The sequence below is a fragment of the Dermacentor andersoni genome, chromosome 2 (assembly GCF_023375885.2).
Source record: "Dermacentor andersoni chromosome 2, qqDerAnde1_hic_scaffold, whole genome shotgun sequence".
NCBI classification, from domain to species: domain Eukaryota; kingdom Metazoa; phylum Arthropoda; class Arachnida; order Ixodida; family Ixodidae; genus Dermacentor; species Dermacentor andersoni.
This window is the reverse complement of record NC_092815.1, coordinates 223571612-223592620: the sequence shown is the minus strand read 5'-3', so window position 1 is coordinate 223592620 and position 21009 is coordinate 223571612. Positions and strand designations below refer to the sequence as shown.

Sequence of the window (21009 nt, the reverse complement as noted above, 5' to 3'; positions counted from 1 at the left end):
TTCATTGCCACCACCAAACGGTCGAGGCTTCAACTCTCACCAACGATCGTGGGTTCGAGTGCCTTAATTACCTATATATTAATTAACTTCGCCTTAATTACCACAAATGTAAGTGGGTTCGACTCCTAGCGATGCTTGTGGGTTCCAGTGTGATAATGAACTTTATCGTAATTAAACATGTGCCTTAATAATCTCTACCTTGATTAACTTCGCCTTAATGAACATCAAAGGTCGTGTGTTGGACTCCCACTAAAGGTTGGGGGTTCGAGTGCCTTAACTATATCTTAGAAACTGGGCCTTAATTAACAGCACCCTAATTGACACCAACGGTCGCGGGTTCGAGTGCCTTAACTCCATTTTAATTACCTGTGCCTTAATTAACCTCGCCTAATTCACCCTGTTTTTTAATTACCTGTGCCTTAATTAACCTTGCCTAATTCACCCTGCCTTAATCCATGCTGCCTTAACTGGCATCGTGAACTGCCTCGATTGGTTCGCTTGGGCTCCCGTTACTTTTTGGACCATCGTGTGGTCGCGCTAACATCGCCTCATGAGTCATACCATGCGTTCGCATTAATAGTTAGTACTAAGCAGCAACAGCTGATTACAACTACTAATCAGCGACTTACAGCTACTCATCAGCAACAGCTGATTAATAGAGCGCAGTGGACGGCCGGGGCTGCTGCGGCCCTGGACTAAGGACTCCACTGCGCACTCTGGGGCAGCGCAGTAGCATTTTCACAGCTACGTATAGTTTTTTAATCAATCTCCTAAACGTGAGACTATACAAACATTTCAAACGCATCAGTTAAAACACTTGCTGAGTACGTAAGTTGCGAAGTCAGAGGACCTGAGCCCCTTCGCCAACACAGAGCTGCGCCCGCGCAGAGCTACCTGCGGTGCTCCCGTCCTCTGGCAGCAAACCAAGACACGAGGGCACCCGCGATGTACGGCGCCTACGGAAAGGTCAACAACTGAACCTAGTCTAGTAACGTTGCTCAGGGTAGCGACGCTTTAGGCCTAAGGCTTTACGAAGCTGCCTGTCACACGTGGAGGGGCACAACCTGGTGGACCGTGGCATTGAGGTTTCTGGAGTCCTGGCTTGGAATCGTGCCGTCGAGTCTGCAAAGCTGCTGCTGTGACCGGCGGACGTCAGCGGTGTACCCCAAGGACAATGTTGGCTCACATGTTATGGACAGCGTGTGGACATTTCCTCGGCGCGGCCACTAACTTGTTCGTGAAGCACGCATTGATGTTAGACTGTGGTACATGTTTCGCCGGAATATGTAGTGATTTAAGGTTGGGGGATGTGGGGATGTGCGACTCTTATGTGTCCCCTGGAATGCTGTTTTCTCGCATAGCCCCCGTCTCCTGTAATCCGGCTTCGCCGCGTGGCCTGATGCCCACGGCAGTCGGTCTCGTTGAAGCACAGCGCGAGTGTGGCTCTGCTAATGCCACCTAACGGCAGGTTACTAGGGCACATAAAGGAGACGGCACTTCCTCTTTGGTTCAGGGTTGGCGAGTGGCGTGGACGTTCCGCGCGTGCGCCGATCCATGCTTCGGCGAGACCGTCTCGTGAGGCCTCATGTGAACACGCCACCATTTGCATTACCGTACGCGCGAATGACAAGGTGTTGGTAACTAGCATGGGGCGAACATATTTGCTCGTTATCTGGTCGCGGTGAGTCGGACTTCCTAGATTTGTCGCGCGCCCATCGACATGTTTTGTGGATAGCAACTCGGCTAGCAGACATTGATCTATGAAAGGTGCAATAAATTCCCTTGTGATCGTTTGCACTACTGTGTTGTCGTTCCTTTGCCCCAAGGGTATGGGGATGAGAACGCCACACTGCGCAGTTATCGAAAGTCGCTCCTATGGCGCCGTCCCGCACAGCTGCGTCGCAAGAAAAGTGTCGTGCTCGAAACTATGCTACACCCGCACTTCAATTTAGTGATGAGAACTAGAGTTATGATTCCGAAGATGACAGTAAAGTGGATTCAAGCTCTGACAGTGACAATGTTTCAAGTCAGCATGGGACATCCGCAGCTGTTCACCGGTGAGTTTCCTTTATGGCCTTGAGCGGTCTTCTTTCTTGTGCGCGCTTATCCGTCGATCGTTTTGCACAACCTGAGAGCTCTACTGATCATCTTCAGGGTGCATACGTCGCTTGGTAATGATGTGCTGCTGTCAGCAGCAAAGAAACTTCCATTCACGTCAAGAAGGCCGGCCACAGCGCATCTCGGCCTAGCACTATGGATCAGCGCAAGGCAGTTTACAGCAGTGTAGGATTTATTTCTATTAAAGTTAAACAAAAACCAGACGGCTTGTGGGAAAAGTGCAGAGTGCACCTATGCTTCACAAAATCCAGGAACTGCTTCACCGCATGGCATGAGCGATAAACTGGTCTTAAGTTTCTTTTTTGTATCTGAAGAACGATCGTCTACTGAGCATTTATTTTTTCAGACAGTATTCCTGGGTTATTTATCTTTGAAATATATATTCTGAATTTCCTTTGATATTAATGTTTTTTCCAGCTGTTATGTTTTTTATTGTTTTTATCAATTGGCAGCAAAAATAGCACTTTCTAGAATTTTTGTTTTACCTGTATTAAGAAAGGGAAGATAATGACATCCCGACCATCATCAAGAGCGGAGGGCACGAGATCAGCGCTCGAACACCACCATCTTGTTCTCCCGACCTACTGTTCAGAGCTACCGCTTGTTTGTTGGACTCGTCCAATAAACCTCCTTACATTTGGTGGATCGTGCTGGGTACACACATCGCCAGCACCCTGGAACTCCGATCCCATACGTTGCACTCGACCATGTAAGCTGACGCTGCCCAACCGCCGCCATCAATCCCAGCCCGGTTCGCCAGCAAGACCCCCCGGTATTTTTGGGTACGGAAGACCAGGACGTCGAGGACTGGCTGTTACGAAAAAGTTAGTGGACCCAACAAGTGGGATGATGCTGCTAAGCTGAGTACCGCGAACTTTTACCTGGCTGGCGTGGCGAAGCTGTGGTATACGAACCACGAATCAGAATTTGAGAACTGGCCCGCTTTTAAGGAGGCAATATCTGCCATTTTCGGTCGCCCTGCTGTGCGGAAGTTACGCGCCAAGCAACGGCTGCGCACACGGGCACAGGAACCAAACGAAACTTTTACCGCCTATATTGAGGACATAATCGATCTCGGCAGGCGTGCCAATGCTTCAATGAGCGAAAGTGCCAAAATTCAGCATATTATGAAGGGCGTCGACGACGATGTCTTTCAAATGCTTCTTGCGAAGTCTCCTTGCACAGTGTCTGAAGTGGTAACTCTGTGCCACAGCTATGACGAATTGAGAAGGCAGCAGGCTCTCACGCGACGTTCATCTCACACGTACAGTCAACCACTCGCTGCACTGGACATCGTGCCTGACCAGTCATAGCTTCTCGCACAAATGAAAGAATTTGTGCGTGAGGAGGTGGCCCGTCAGTTGTCTCTCCTGCCGTTTGCTCAGCGTCAGGAGCTCCCACAGCAGCAGCAACTGCATCGACCAATCCCGTTGGCTCCCGTGCTTCGACATGTCATCCAAGAACAGATTTCCGAGGCCATGCCGGTGCCCATTCAGCAGCAACCTGTCGCCGCGCCTCTTAGTTACACAGAGGTAGTAAAGCGGCAGCAGCTTCAACAGCCCTCACCGTCCCATGGTGTGTCGTATGCTGCAGCCCCGATTCAGCCGTCCGTGACATGGGCTGCTCTCAACACTGCAAAACCCTGGCGAACGCGCGACAACCGGCCGATCTGTTTCGCATGCGGTGGCCCTGGTCATATCGCCCGATTCTGCCGCCGTCGCGCGCCAGGATACTCAGACGCCCGATCGCAGAACTACATGGATCATCCCCGCTTTCGTTATGAAGGTGCGGGTCCCCAAACAAGCACGTCTTCACGTGACTATCCGCAACCTACGTCTCGTCGCTCACCTTCACCCCGTCGCCGATCCTTGTCGCCATGCGTCGTCGACCAGCCCCTGAAAATGAGGGAAACTAGCCCCCACAGTTCGTGAGGCAAGAACTGCGCTGTCGAAATGCTCAAGTCCTAGAACTTTGCAGTCGAATATTGTCGAAGTTTTTGTAGACAGCACCCGTGCATATGCTCTTGTCGATACCGGTGCTGCCGTTTCTGTTAGACGCCACACTTTGCCGCAAGCTTCGGAAAGTGACCACGCCTCTTGAGATGATGCCCTTACGTACAGCGAATGGAGACTCGGTTCAGCCTATAGCTGCCTGCACTGCTCGACTTATTATCGCTAAAGAGCACTACATTGTTGAGTTTATCGTCCTTTCACCCTGCTCGCACGACATCATACTTGGCTGGGACTTTTTATCGTATAATCACGCCGTTATTGATTGTGCCAGTTCTGAACTTGAGCTCTTCCTGTTGTGTGACCAGTCCTACAACCCCGCTCATCAAGCCACACACAAACTAGTCGTAACAGAAGATACTGAAATTCTGCCGACAGCATATGTGATGAAGCTGCATTCTTTGAACCATCACACCTCCTTCTAAGTCGGAAGCCACTTCTTCTGCCTCATTCGACCCTCTCTATTTCGAATGGAACAAGCGCTCTCTGCCTCACAAATCCTCTTCCGTATCCCATCAAACTGCTTAAAGATGAATCCCTTGGATGCGTGCAACCCATTGATATCGGTCAAATTTTTTCCGTGCAGCAAGATTCAGCTCGACACACACGACGTCGTCAGTTCTATTAATCCTTCTGATTGTGCCAGTTCTGAACTTGAGCTCTTCCTGTTGTGTGACCAGTCCTACAACCCCGCTCATCAAGCCACACACAAACTAGTCGTAACAGAAGATACTGAAATTCTGCCGACAGCATATGTGATGAAGCTGCATTCTTTGAACCATCACACCTCCTTCTAAGTCGGAAGCCACTTCTTCTGCCTCATTCGACCCTCTCTATTTCGAATGGAACAAGCGCTCTCTGCCTCACAAATCCTCTTCCGTATCCCATCAAACTGCTTAAAGATGAATCCCTTGGATGCGTGCAACCCATTGATATCGGTCAAATTTTTTCCGTGCAGCAAGATTCAGCTCGACACACACGACGTCGTCAGTTCTATTAATCCTTCTGATGTACCAGCTGCCGACCTATTCGATTCGTCGATCGCAGACGGACTGTCACCATTTGAATGCTCTGCTCTTCTCCAGCTGCTCTACCAGTTCCGCGACCCTTTCGATGTTGCCCAACGTACCCTTGGCCGAACTTCTACCATTGTTCACTACATCGACACTGGCTCCAACTCGCCAGTGCGACAACGCCCTTACCGTGTCTCCACCGCGGAACGTCAAGTTATTACCGACCAGGTTGACGATATGCTTAAACGCGACGTTATTCGCCCTTCACAAAGTCCGTGGGCATCACCTGTGGTTCTCGTTAAAAAAAAGGATGGATCAATTCGCTTCTGCGTGGATTACCGGCGCCTAAACAAGGTCACTCGAAAAGATGTGTACCCGATACCCAGAATTGACGATGCCCTTGATTGCCTACAAGGTGCCGAGTTTTTTTCATCGTTAGATTTGCGTTCCGGGTATTGGCAGAGGCCGACCGTTCAAAGACAGCCTTCGTCACGCCTGACAGTCTATATGAATTCAATGTTATGCCCTTCGGCCTCTGCAATGCGCCTGCCACCTTCGAGCACATGATGGACTCGGTTCTGCGGGGTTTGAAGTGGCACATGTGTCTCTGCTACCTCGACGGCATTGTTGTCTTTGCGCCAGATTTCGCAACCCATCTGGAATGCCTCAACCATGTCCTATGTCCTGACGTGTCTGAAGACCGCTCAGCTGCAACTAAATCTCAAGAAGTGCCGCTTTGCTGCGCGAAAACTGACAATTCTCGGTCACGTCGTGTCAAAGGACGGCGTGCTTCCGGACCCGGCTAGACTACATGCCGTGACCGACTTCCCCAAATCGACGACTCTAAAGCAGTTACGAAGCTTCATAGGGTTATGCTCCTACTTTCGTCGGTTTGTGCGCAACTTTGCCTCTATGATTGCGCCTTTGACCCAACTTTTAAGCAGCGCCTCCAATCTCTGGTCATGTGCGACCAAGCCTTCTCCACCCTTCGCCGTCTCCTGACATCACCACCTATACTGCGTCACTACGATCCTACAGCCGTAACTGAGGTGCACACAGACGCCAGTGGTGTCGGCCTCGGTGCTGTTCTCGCACAACGAAAGCCTGGGTTCGCAGAGTATGTCGTCGCATACGCCAGCAGAACGCTCACCAAGGCTGAGTCAAACTATAGCGTCACCGAGAAAGAATGCTTGGCAATAGTCTGGGCGCTTGCCAAGTTCCGCCCTTACTTATATGGCCGCACATTTGATGTAGTTACGGGCCATCATGCATTATGCTGGTCATCTTCATTGAAGGATCCGTCAGGTCGCCTTGCCCGCTGGGCTCTTCGACTTCAAGAGTTTGACATCCGTGTTATATATCGTTCCGTACGCAAGCATGCCGATGCTCATGCACTGTCGCTGTCACCACTATCCACCGAAACTGCATCCATATCCATTATAGAGCACCCATTGTTAGCTCTTGACATCGCCACCATCTCCTCTGCACAGCGCCACGATCCCTGGATTGCTTCGCTTCTTGACGTTTTATCCGAGGCACCCACCCTTTCGACCACTCGAACACTGCGACGCCAAGCTTCGCACTTCAGCATCCGTGATGGCCTCTTGTACCGGCGCAACTACTCGCCAGATGGTAGGAAGTGGCTCCTAGTTATTCCCAGAACGCTGCGCTCTACAATCTGCGTGTCCTTTCACTCCGACCCGCATTGTGAACCTATGAACCTATGACCTATGAACGCTTACGCAAAAGGCACTGCTGGCGCGGAATGTTTCGCTTTGTCCGCAGGTTCATTCACGGCTGCCACGAGTGTCAGCGACGAAAAAAACCACCGCATCCTGCCGCAGGTTCATTACAGCCCCTTCCGTGCCCAGATCGCCCATTCGACCGCGGTGGAATTGACCTTTATGGACCTTTACCTTTGACCACGGCGGGAAACCGATGGGCTATCATTGCTGTCGACCACCTTACACGATACGCCGAAACCGCTGCTCTTCCCACGGCGACAGCACAGGATGTCGCCTCTTTCATCCTCCAGCGTTTTGTGCTTCGACACGGTCCTCCTCGCAAACTCCTCAGTGACCGTGGCCGCGTATTTCTCTCTGACGTAATCCAAGCACTTCTCCACCAGTGCAACATTGTACATCGGACGTGTACTGCCTACCACCCTCAGACGAACGGTCTCACTGAGCGGTTTAATCGGGCACTGGGCAACATGCTTGCGACACATGTTGCATCTGATCAGTCAAACTGGAACCTGGTTCTTCCATTTGCGACATACGCGAACAACACCGCTACGCAAGTCACAACCGGGTATTTCCCCTTCTTCCTTCTGTACGGTCGCCAGCCAACGCACACTATCGACACATTGTTGCCATATGCACCAGATGCCTCAGAGTGCACGCCCATGTCGGAAGCCGCCCGTTATGCTGAAGATTGCCGACAACTAGCCAAGCACTTTACTACAGCCGACCAACAACGCCAGAAAAACGCTCGCGATGATGACCACTCTCCTGCCGCAACATTCGCTCCTGGAGCACTTGTGTGGCTGCTTGTACCACCCTGCGCCCTTGGCTTGTTGTCCAAACTACCCCCAAATTATCATGGTCCCTACCACGTCATCAAGCGTACTTCGCCCGTAAACTACGCCACTGAACCTCTTACGCTGCACGGCGACCGTCGTCGACGTGGACGTGATGTTGTTCACATAGACTGTCTCAAGCCGTACTTCGACCCTCTTGTCCCCACCTGTTAGATCACCAGGATGGCTCCACCTTTCTCGACGGGGGCAATTGTAATGAAGAAAGGAAGATAATGACATCGCGATCATCATCAAGAGCGGAGGGCATGAGATGGCGCTCAAACACCACCATCTTGTTCTCCCGACCTACTGTTCAGAGCTACCGCCTGTTTGTTGGGCTCGTCCAATAAACCTCCTTACATACCTAATAAATTATTTTGTTTAGCAACGTACGTTTTTGGAAAGAGGATTTCATTATGCACAATATGCTATGCTGCAATGTGTGCTGGAATATTATTTGTAGTGGTAAATAATTTTTCCCAAGACATAAAAAAGCGAACATTTTTTTGCGGTAATGAAAGAGTTAAGGAAGTCCCTTCCACTGAACACCATGTTTACACTTCCTTAATTAAAACATTGACCTTCCAACTTATTTATTAAATGTGAATCAGTCTGTACACAAAATTTCTAACAGAAGTTGAACACACCTGGTCAAAACACATTTCAGGATATGGATTGCCAAGTCCTGAAAAGAGCTTGGGAGTAACTGCAATGTTCATTTCGAAGAAAAAGAACTGCACTACTTTTCTGAGTAACAATAGGTGTGGAACCATGTATTCTAGAGATCAACCAATAACACGTTGGGCCAACTGGAAATGGTAGCAAGCCACCCTTTGCTCAACCTTACCTGAAATTGCCCATAATATAGCACAATTCAAACCCCAATATGGAACACTCTGCTCATTACAGAAAAAATAATGGCATTTGCCTTATGGAAGAATTACAGGAAAATTGAAGAAACTAGCTAAATCCTTAAAATGTCTATAGAGCAAGAAGGTGTTTGAGGCACAACGTAAGACATGGTTCAAGAATCGATATCAAACAAGCGCACACTCGCAATTGATTTCATTTATCAGGAAATTGGCGACAAGTGTGTCAGTGTACCTACACACTGTCACTACTGTATACACAAATTAGTTTTATTTCCTTGGTGACTGGATAATTTGTAGTCAACCTGGTGGTGTTGTTATGTTAATGCCTGGGGCGTATACATAGTGAAGCATTAAAGAATTAAATTACTTACGTGAATTCATGTCTATTCTTAGTACATGTCTTATTTTGCACCAAAAAGCCCTTCTAGTCATGTACCAATTAGCATGACAGCAGACGTTACCCTAAACTGCACCTCCCGATTCCCGTTTGTAGAGCAGCATGCTTCACAGTGGTGCTGGCTATGCTTCACTGCGAGATGAGGACGCCCAGTGCTGTAGGGAAAGGGAGGGGGGAGGAAGAAGTGCTCAGCTGCCAGTCATGGTCCTCCAGAGGGGCCTGCACAGAGATGTGTGAGCTAGCTTTGTTTCGTCTTGTCTAGCAGGCAAATAGGGCACAAGCGATCACAGATGAAGAGGCATCAAATCAAAACAAAAATGGACAACTCAACATATTTAAACCAGGAAGCTGTCACTTTACAGCTATCCTCTCATAGGTCAATGGAATGACTAAACACAGCTACACCAATACCCTCTTGCTTTAGACATGAAGCAGCACACAGAGTGCTTGAAGGCATGTTTGGCCAGCCTTCACCATAGTGCCAGCAGCAGCTAGCCAAGCCAGCTTCCTTAAAACACCTCATACTTCACTTTTTGCATACTAAGTGTCCATGTGGCAACTGCTGGTTATTTTCGGTTCAAACACAATTCCAAAGTAAAATTACGAGTAAATTTTTCATTCACTTATACAGCAGGCACAATATCTACATCAGGCTCAAAACACAATAATTGCAAATTAGCTTTTAGCTAATATGGTAATATAGATAACAAGGCTAATACCAACATGCCCAAACTTAAACAGTACTAAAATTTAGTGCATGAAATTGCATCAAGTGAGCAGAAGTTGTTCACTGCACACCAACTTGAATAATTGAATGTTTGATTATTTGACAGAAAATACGAAGAAGCTCTGTTCAAGAGGCTGACAAAAAGGCACGAATTCCTGGCCAAGTGCCACTCCCCTTTCCCAGTACACAAGACACTCAAGCATACTTGATAAGCAAGCTACACAAAGTGAATATATACACCAAAAATGGAAGGTACATGCCATACATAACAGAAATGTTGATTGCTATTTGCAGTTTCAAAGTAAACAATCATTTTGAAGAGACAACAAATACATGTTCACTTTTTTTTAAATATTCCTAGAGATGGTGATTCGTTTACATTAGTGCGCATGGCAGGATCATAATTTAGACAATCTGTAACTATGAAAGATTGCTTTTGCATGCCGTAACTTGTCCGTATCTTTTTCTTGTAAGTTATGTGCCTCGTGTTATATATGTTTTTCTTCTGAAGGTACTTTCTAAAAAAGGCGCTTTCATTAAGCCAGATATCTTTAAATGGCTTTTTGTTGTTGCTGTTGTTGTTGTTGATAAGATTTCCTTATTCTTCTTGAAAAGAGAAGCAGAGTGGGTTCCATAGGGTGCATTCTCAGTTATATGTATCATGTGTTTCTGTAAGGTTAGTAAACTATCGATATTAGCTGAGTTGAGTTGAGTTGAGTTTAGTGGCACATAAGCAGCTGAGGCTATTATGCGCCAAACACTAGGCATAGATCCTTTTTTTAAAAATTGGGACACCTCAGTGAGTCCTTGTCTGGGCAAGAGCCCGGAGAGTCCCAACATATTAACTAAAGACCTCGGCCTTCTTCTCAGGGATGAGAAGGTGGATGAGGTGTTCCGTAATATGTAGTTAAGCACTCTGCGAAGTTTTAAAGTTTTATGAGAACTCCTGCTTCTTTTAAAAAGCTAAAAACACATGATACATCAACAAGCGCATCCTCTCCTAAAATCAAGGCTCGGTGAAAAGGGATGTGTTCTTTGTAAAATATGGTAAAAAACGTCTTCCTCAATGGTTCAAGTTTTCTGCATGAAAATAGGATATGGTTTACTGTTAGTTCATCTCCACATAGTTCACGTTGGGGTTTGTCTTGCTTTGTTAGAATGAAGTTGTGTGTTAGGTGTGTGTGTCCTATGCAAAGACGGCACAGAATCACTTCTTTAAACGTTCCTGGTGTGTGCAAGATTTCCATTCACCTAACACGGGTTTTAACAGGTGTAATTTGTTGTTTACTTCATTGTTCCAAGTGGACTGCCATTTTTTCCTTAGTTTATAATGTATTAACTTCATGCAGTCGTTAGGAGGTATCTTTACTTTTGTGATTTCTTTGTGCCGGGCTTGTGCCGCGCATGCATCTGCTCTCTCATTGCCACTAATTCCGACGTGGCTCGGAACCCAGCATAATTTAATGTTCAGTCCTTGTGTGGTGGCTTTTATTAAATTGTGTATAATGTCTCCTAATAATGGTGTGACTGCATTTCTGGCATGAAGAGCTGTGAGTGCACTTAGGGAGTCTGTGTATATGATACTATTTGCGAGGTTCTCCTTTATTATTTTGTCTATGGCTATAGAAATGGCGTAACATTCAGCAGTGAAAATAGATGTGCACTGCGGAAGTCTTACTGTTTCTTTCCAGTTCCCTTGTACAACTGCGCTTCCAACATGTTCATTCGTTTTCAAACCATCGGTATAAAAGTTTGTGAAGCTGCTGTATTTTTCTTCTAGTGCAAGGAATTCCTGAATTATGTGTTGTGGCGGAGTTTGTGCTTTACGGAACTGTGTTAAAGTGAGATCGCAAGCTGTGGGAAAGATGAACCATGGGGGTAGTGGATTTTGTCTGTGGGTAATGCCAGGTAACGTGTCCACTATGCCAAGATTCCGACACATTTCTTCAAATCGCAGGAGCAGTGCTCTTGTAGTTTGCGGTTTGTTGTTGAAAATTGCCCATGAAGGGCATTTTGTTACAAGGGGATAGCAAATGTGTTTTGGTAGAGATTGTACCTTAAGGATATATGCACAGGTTAGAGCGGCTCTTCTAGTTTCTAGTGGGGGTTCGTTTGTTTCTACATAAAGGCTAGTTATAGGGAACGTTCGGTATGCACCGCATGAAATACGCAAGCCTGAGTTATGTACTGGGTCTAGTTTTTTTAGGTATGTCGGTCTTGCTGAACCATACACTATGCAGCCATAATCTAAGGAGGAACGTACTAAGTAACGGTAAATGTGTAGAAGGCATGTTCTATCAGACCCCCAATGTTTATATGACAGTACATTTAGTATATTTAATGACTGGGAAGCTTTCTTTTTGAGAGTGGTTATGTATGGTAGGAATGTGAGCTTTTTATCGAAAGTTAGACCTAGAAAGTTTTGTTCATTCTTTACTGGAAGTACGGTTTCATTTAGGTGTAGGGTGGGGTCAACCTGTAGGCCTTTTTTGAGTGAGAAGAGGACAGCAACTGTTTTTTGGGGTGAAAATTTAAACCCATTTTTGTCTGCCCAGATCGCGAGTTTATTCAATGTAAGTTGTATCTGTCTCTCGCATGTTGGTAAGCTGGAGGCTGTGCATGCTATTTGAAGGTCATCGACGTATACAGAATACATAATGGATCTAGGAATGATTTTTGCTATGGAGTTCATTTTTACTATGAAAAGTGTCGTACTTAAAATACAACCCTGCGGCACTCCATTCTCCTGGACGAATTTCTTCGAAAGGGTTGCACCCAGGTGCACATGAAATGAACGATCAGACATGAAATATTTGAGGCAGTTCAACATCCTGCCACGAATACCAAGTTCTGCTAGGTCGCGGAGAATACCAAACCTCCAGGTTGTATCGTAAGCCTTATCGATATCGAAAAAGACTGCTAAGCAGTGTTGCTTGTGTATGAATGCTTCTCGGACTGTATTTTCTAGGCGGACGAGATGATCAGTTGTTGAACACGCTTTTTTAAATCCACACTGGTGGATGTCAAGGAGTTCACGTCATTCAAGAGTGAACATCAGCCTCATGTTCAGGACACTTTCAAATTATTTTGCGAGACAACTTGTGAGAGCTATAGGCCTGTAACTGCCAGGGCTGGTTGGTGGCTTTGCAGGCTTCAGAAACGGTACAATGACGGATTTTTTCCAAGCCTCCAGTATTTTTCCCGATACCCATATTTTGTTGAAGAATTGTAAAAGTGCGTTCACAGCAGCGTCTGAGATGTGAGCCAGCATTTCATAATGTATTTCATCAGGGCCGGGTGCCGTCTGTTTACCTGCGGACAGTACTTTTTGGATTTCGTGAAATGTGATTAATGTATTATAGGGCTCATTTGTACAGCCACTTGTAGGAAGTTTTTGTTTTTCGATTGTATGTTTGTGCTTGAGGAACGATTGAGTGTAGTGTGAGGAACTTGAAACATTAGAAAAATGTTCCCCTAGTACGTCTGCCTGTTCTTCTATACTTGTTTGTGTGCCAGGAGCTGTTAAAAACGGGATTGTGAAAGGGGAGAAGCTGTCATTTAATTTATCAACTTGTTCCCACATTCTTTTGGATGTGGTTAAGCTGTTAATAGATGATATGTACTTCTTCCAGGAAGTTTTCTCAGCATCTCGACGGATGTGGCATGCGCTGGCTTTCGCCTTTTTAAAATTTACAAGATTTTCATGGATTGGGTATCTACGGAAGATGCCCCAGGCTTTGTTTTGTTTCTTTTTTTGCTTCCTTACATTCTTGTGTGTACCAGGTTTTTTGATTCTGTCGAACCACTCCCGAGGACTGAGGGATAGCTAGCCGCGCGGCATTAATAATACAGGTTGTGAACAATTTGTTTTGATCGTCGACATCTAAATTTTTTGAAGAAACGTTTTCCAGGCTGGCCTGTTCTTGAAACAGTGCCCAGTTTGCTAAGTGTAGCTTCCAACGACGTGGTTTGTTTGGGATGATTTGTGGTGGGGATGAATGGTTAATTTTTACAGGAAGGCGATCACTTCCGTAAGGGTTGTCAACAACATCCCATTTAAAATCTGTAAAAAGCGATGGGGAACTAAAAGATAAATCTAAGCAGCTCATCTTGCCTGAGCTCGGAGAGCAATATGTGTGCTTTCCTGTATTGAGCAGGCAGACATTATTTGATAAAATAAAATCTTCTAAGATACGGCCTCTAGTGTCTGTTTGGTCACTCCCCCAAAAAGATGAGTGAGCATTAAAATCCCCTACTACTAAATATGGCTCTGGTAGTTGTTTAAGAAGTGCTTCTAAATCATGAAGTGTAACATTTAGATGTGGTTCCAGATACACAGTACATATTGTAATTGTTTTAAAATCAAGGACGGTGACTGCTGCAGCTTCATATTTCGTTTGAAGCCTGATTTCATGAGTAGCAGTACCATTTTTTACTATTATCACGACACCTCCTGAGAGCCTACTCGCTTGCTCTCTATCACAACGAAATACCTTGTAGTTTTTTAAAATGTTCTTATGTTGTGGTCCTAAGTTAGTCTCTTGTAAACATAAAGCCACAGGAGAAAATGAGTTGGAGATATCTTTCATGTCGCTGTAGTTTTTAATGAGTACACGACAATTCCAATGTACTAGGAACGCCATGTTTAATTATTTTGTAGGGGTGTGACTATAAAGAATTAGGTTCCTCGTCTTTGAGGACCCGTTATTGGAGTTCTTTCTTTTTTCTTTTTTTCAAGGGAGTTGTGCCTCCGCAGTTGCGGGGGCGGACTAGAAGTTGTCTCCATGGCCTCTCCTGAGGCACTGGAGCTCCGCGACACTGCGGGTGTGCGTGTATCAGGCCTCTCCCGTTGGGGAGAAACCTTGCGGGCCGCCGACTTCAAGGCCGGCGGGCTCTGTTTTGTAGGTGGCAGGACAGCTTGTGCTGTCTCTGCCTGGGGCGTGGGTGGCTCTGCCGGAGGCCCGGTAACCGTGGCCTCAGCAGGTGCTGAAGGTTGGTGTGGCGCTACGCCCTGTCGCACCACATCAGCGAAGTTGCTTCTTCCATTGAAAGAGAATGTGTTTGTTAGTGTGATGCGCCTTCTTGCTTCTTTGAATGAAATATTTTCTTTGGTTTTCAACGTGATGATTTCTTTTTCTTTTTTCCAGGACGGACACGCCCTAGAGTATGCGGCATGTTCTCCTTCACAGTTTACGCAATGCGCTGCACCGTCAGTTTTCAGAAGTATGTTCCTTAGAGGCACATTTTGCACAAGTTCTGCGGCCTCGGCAACTCCGTGAGCCATGACCGAACCTCTGACAATTGAAGCATCTGCGGGGGTTGGGAATGTAGTGCCTTACAGGTATATTTAAGTAGCCGACTTCTATTTGTTCAGGAAGTGTGTTGCTGTTGAACGTGAGGATCAGGTGTTTTGTGTTGATTTCTTCGTTGTCCTTCCGGATTTTGATCCGGTGAACGTCTATGACATCTTGGTCGGTGAGCCCTTCAAGCATTTCTTGTTCTGTTAAGTGAACGAAGTCGATTTCTGATATTACACCGCGGACAGTGTTGAGGGATCTGTAGGATGTAATGGAGACAGGGGTGTCCCCAATGGACGCGAGGTTTGACAGTTTTGTGTGTTGCACACTGTCACGAAGTTCAAGCAGCAGATCGCCACTAGACATTTTTGAAAGCTTGTAGCCAGGGCCAAGAGCTTCTGTCAAGGACTTGGATACTGTGAATGGGGACAAGATTCTTGCTGGCTTTTCTTGTACTTCGCTATGTATTACATGATATTTTGGGAAGGTAACTTTCCTTTTCTGGAAAAATTCACTTGCTTCGGTCCGCCCTCTTTTATAAGAGGGGCGATCATTTTGGGGGAAAGGAGGAGCCATAGGAAAAAAATGTACTGTTCAGCCACGGTGCCAGCCGCCCACCATGGAGCCCAATGAGGGGACGCAACAGGAACATGTGAACAAGTCCTGCACACGCCAGCTGTACATCGAGACTATAACCTAATACGACATAACCAAGGTAGGTTAGCCCCACAAGGTTAACCCTTGCCACCAACGAAAAATTGAAGTGAATAGAAGATACAAGAAGACAGGACAGGTGTGAAAGAAGAGGGTAAAGAAAAAGCGTGTGGAGGAAGAAGACAGGAAAAGGTGACTGCCGATTTCCCCCGGGAGGGTCAGTCCGGGGGTGCCGTCTACGTGAAGCGGAGGCCAAAGAGGTGTGTTGCCGGCACCGAGGGGCCGTAAAGGTCCAAACACCCGGCATTGGCTCAACCCCCAGGATCCCCTTTTCCCTGGACACGGCTAAGCCGCGCACGGCTACATGCGGGAGGGTCCAACCCTCGTGTGCTCGGGTCCGTGGTGTCGCAACACACCAAACGCCTGCTCACGCAGACGCCCCTGCGGGGACTATCGATATTAGTTTTCATTGTGGTACCACAGGGAGATAAATGGTATTGAAGGCATGAATGCACTAGGCGCAATTGCTTCCTCAATTGAGAAGGTAATCGATGCTTTGATTTATTAGTAATGCCGATGGATCTTGCAATGCTAGTTTTATGTTGTCAACATGACCGTACCAGTTTAAGTTTTCTTCAACCGTAACACCAAGGAACCCATGGCACGTGAAACGTAGGACGATTTCATCACGGAATTTTATTACTGTGCTTTCATCAATACACTTACTACGAGGCCGAAAAGCAATGTATTATGTCTTTTTAATATTTAATTCCGACTCATTTACTCTAAGCCATTCTGAAAGATTACTGAGCCAAATTCTTGTTGGGGAGTGCACAAGCTCTCACCAGAAACATGCCTGTAACACCTGGCATAATATGTCAGTTGTTTGTAATATGTTTGTAATACCATTAATGTATAACAGAAAAAGAAGCAGCCCAAGAGCAGACCCCTGTGGGACACAAAATTTGATTTCACCCAGGGGTTGACTTTGAATGACACATGTAGTGTACTGTAGTCAGTTCATTAAGTAGCGTTTGACTATAGGTTGAGAAGAGTGATTGTTCCCCTTCTCCCACACACTCATTCAATTTTTGTAACAAGATATCATGCCTAATGGAATGAAATACCTTTCGTAAGTCCAGCATTATTCTTAGTCTTATACAGCTTGTCTCCAACGTTACTTATTATTCTTTCTTTAATGTGTAGCAGCACCATTTTCGCGCATTAGTGTTTTTGGAAACCGTACTGTTTTTCTGTTATAATATATTTCGGTGCAAGAATTTAAAGTTCTGTCATTAATAGCCTGCTCTATAACTTCTGCAAAAATTGGCAGCACTGAAATCAGTCTGTAGTCGTTCAAGTCGTTCCTGTTGCCCCCTATAAAAATGACCGTTACTCGTGCAATCTTTAATTCTTTGGGAAATGCACCAGTACACAATATTTAAATCGCATATGTGTGACATGGGTTCACTAATATGCATCATCACAGCGTTTACTGGCTCTATCTTTATGCCATCCACATCACATGCTGCGGAATTCCTTAACATCAGAAAAAAGCTACCTCTTTCAGCTTCAACTGTTGATGCACGAAATAGTGACATGCTCATACTACACGGAATACTCTAGCTATAATTTGTGCTATCAGAACCAAAGGCATCTGACACAACACATTTTAAGGAATTAAACTTATCTGCCAGTGAAGTCCCTGTGAACGATTTGCCTTTATCAGTGACCTGAAAAACAGAGCTTGGTTCATTGTGCAGAAGCAGATTACTCAGTTTTCCAAACTTCCTTTGGATCATTAAAAATATGAGTAAACTTATTCTCATAATAGCTCTCACATGCCAAGTTGATATCGCAGCTTAACTTATTCCTGACCTTTTTGAATTCTGCTAAGTATTCTGGTTGCTTTGCCTTTATAAAAGCAATGAAAAGCCTATCTTGTTCCTTAATTTGTTTTAGAAGCGCTGTATCCATCCACAGTTTCCTGCGTTTCTTGCTTCTTTTTGTTTCTATAAGAGGAAATGCCTTGTTGTAAAGGGCTTTGATTATTGTAACAAAAAGGCTGTACGCCTCAATCCGTCAGTGTGTATATCTTGGACCATTCAATTTCACAAATATTTGAAAATGAGCAATCGTGTTCTTGTTTATTACTCTGTATTTTAGCCGCATGTCACTTTTGCACTGTAGGCATATTTTAGATTCCCGTGTAAAGGATGGGAATAGGGGCATGTGATCACTTACATCAGTTATGAGGTCACCTGATTCTAATTCAGCTGTTTGCGTAATGAAGCACAAGTAGGCTTTCAGAATCATTTGTCACCCTGGTTGGAACATTGATGACATTTTCATAACCAAAGGAAATGAATATCTCCAAAGACATCTTTTGGTTCGTTCTGAAGAAAGCAGGTTAATGTTGAAATAGCCTGTGACAATGAGGGGATAGCCACTCTCTGTACAAAAATCCAACATGCATTCTAATAACATGGATACAACACCAGAAGGAGACCTGTAAATAATCATAGTGTTTGTACAATTGATCATGAGAGATTTGGAGTGCTCGTTTATGACAGAAAACAACATCAACACATAGGTTGTATGTTATATAAAAAGCCACACCGACATTTTAAAAAAAATTTCTGGGACAGCGAGCAACATCTGTGCCGTGAAAAGTAAAATACATCGTAATCGCTTCTTCTCTTGAGAAACCCTTCATGTTCAATGAATGGAGGCAACCTGAGGGACGAGCCCAATTAAGCAGAAAATTAAGCACCACCTAGCACAATTATGCAATGACCAAGAAGAAGGGGAACCTTAGTTAATGGGATTCAATAAGTGTTTAGTCAGCAAAAGTTGCTGTTGTTCAGTACTGTGGGGAGCACACGCGCCCATCTTGACCCGCGCCGTCGCGTCGAGAGCCGGCATAGACAGGGGAGAGGCGCACTATGCCCTCTCCCGATTCTCCCTCGCTCTCGCGACGCGCATGCGCCCTTCCTCCCCGACTCGCGGGCAGGCAGCTGACGGGCGAGGAGGACATTCCCCTCGCCCAGGTAAAAAGGTACAAAACAGCGCGACCGGGGGAGACCCTCTCTCTCTGAGGCCGGACCCATAACCTGCCGGACTGGAGTACCTGCCGCTACCCGTGAGTGACCACGTTGCCCGACTATCCCGGGCAACGAGGCCAGCCTATTTATTACTATTACGGAGAGGACGTCCCTCTGCGAGTGTTCGCTATTGCTAATAGCAATAAACGTTACCATTGACACCGCTGGTTGCCTTATTCGTCCGAACCCGGCGCAGCTGCGATTCCCGCGCTACGGGTTGGGAGTACCACGAAGCGACTGCGTGGGGCTAGATCTGGAGCTCGCCTTCAGCCCTAGCCGCACGCAGAGTGGAACCCCCACAGTGCTTAAGCTGGACAGAAAACCACCCCAAAAAAATTGCTAGTCAAGTGGTACAAGAATAATTTTTTTTTTTTCTGCACACAATAAACGGAGCAAAACGTGCCACAAGCCTGAGTCCAGTTTGATGAGTCATTGCAACCGGTTGGTTAAATGTGTGGAAGCAGTCAGACATGAACCCTCATTACCACGTGGAACCTAAGGACAAACGGAGAGATGCGTAAATGATCGAATTGAAAGCTGCCAAGATAGCCATCTCTTGTGTGGCTGCGCACGTTTGTCTAAAAAGTGCATCATTCTGGTGAGGCACAAGAGTAACTATGCAAGAGAAATCAGGAAGTTCCAGAAGAGCAGCGGATTGGGCGAGTTGGTGTTGCATGGTACTATAAAATTCAAACAGCGCTAAACGACAGGACCAGAATGAGGAGGAGACAAACACGGCGCTGAACTCACAACTGATTTATCTGAAGTAAGAAGTCAACAATTTATACGTACAAAACAGGGTACGCATGCGCCTGGTCAAACATCGATGACCAGATACAAACATCGGACTGCCAACACTCGCACGCGTTGTACCTGCCTAGCAATCTACCCTTTATGCAGCAATGCCATTTCTTTCGCTGACAAGATTAAAGATGTTTTGCTAACGCACCTATTAGATTTTCTGATGATATAAAATGCTTCAGCGACTTCTCTGGTAGTCTTGTCACTATGAAAAGATAACAATTTTGTATCGTCAAAGAAAGGTCCGCATTTACAAATACTGCAATGCTTTGCCAGGTTAGTGTCTTTTTTGTCTAATGAATTGGCATGCTCCATTAGTCTAATATTGATGCAACGGCCTGTATGGCCTATGTAAGTTTGGCCACAAGATAAAGGAATTTGGTAGACAGCGCCCTTCTTGCAACTGATCTACTTATTGACATGATTGACCTTGCAAGCAGCATTCCGTTTAACGCCTTCCTGCTTCCTCTGAACTGCTGCCGCTAATTTACCCAGCTTCATCGGAGCAGAAAAAACAACCCTCACACCATACTTGGCCCCTACTCTCTTAAAACGCATTTCATATCATCAGAAAATCTAATAGTTGCGTTAGCAAAACATCTTTAATCTTGTCAGCGAAAGAAATGGCATTGCTGCATAAAGGGTAGATTGCTAGGCAGGTACAACGCGTGCGAGTGTTGGCAGTCCAATGTTTGTATCTGATCATCGATGTTTGACCAGGCGCATGCGTGCCCTGTTTTGTACGTATAAATTGTTGACTTCTTACTTCAAATAAATCAGTTGTGAGTTCAGCGCCCTGTTTGTCTCCTCCTCATTCTGGTCCTGTCGTTTAGCGCTGTTTGAATTTTATAGTCACCAGAAAGTTCCAAATGTGTGCAAGCACAGAACATGTCAAACTACCCGACAGATTCTCTACAAGAATAGCGAAACACAAAGAAGCATTCAGCCAGCTTAAGAGATTGCTCCTCTTTGAAACCTTACTGTAACAAAGCAGAAAGAGATTCTCATTTCCTGTTACACTTCAAAGCTGTCCTTTCACAATGAGATGACCGGGATGGAGGCACTGGGCACGTTTGTTTCTAGGACACTAGGGCTGGCTGCAAAACCTCAGCTGAACGAAGAAGCACTTTCGTTTTTGCAGCTACACAAATATGTACAGCAGGAAAGAAAGTAATGTTCGTCATTGACCACTGCTTGGCACACTCGGTCCGAAGAAGCTGATGACTCAAATTCTTTCCCCCCAAATGTTCAGATGGTGTATTGGAATTGTGTAACCAGTCTGGCAACGGTGATGACTAACCTATGTAGAAAAAGCAAGCTGCTGCACTAAAGACCCCTTTCTTTCCAAACCTGATGTTGTTTGCTCATTAACGTGTGGTGTCATTAGTGCCGATTCATGCCCGTAGCCCCAAAAGCGTTGCCTCCACGGGAGCATCTGC

General features: G+C 45.9%; 1 protein-coding gene across 8 annotated transcripts in view; it reads right to left on the bottom strand.

Moving 5' to 3' along the window:
• faf (ubiquitin carboxyl-terminal hydrolase-like faf) overlaps positions 1-21009 on the bottom strand; it is a 607534-nt gene that overhangs the window by 563605 nt on the left and 22920 nt on the right. For 7 of the 8 annotated variants that reach the window (XM_072286629.1, XM_072286626.1, XM_072286628.1 and 4 more), the window contains exon 2: positions 9052-9206. The exons of the other annotated variant lie outside the window; for it this stretch is intronic. The gene's annotated coding sequence lies outside the window, so the exon portion shown is untranslated. The remainder of the gene's footprint in view (positions 1-9051; positions 9207-21009) is intronic. 8 annotated transcript variants of the gene reach the window in all.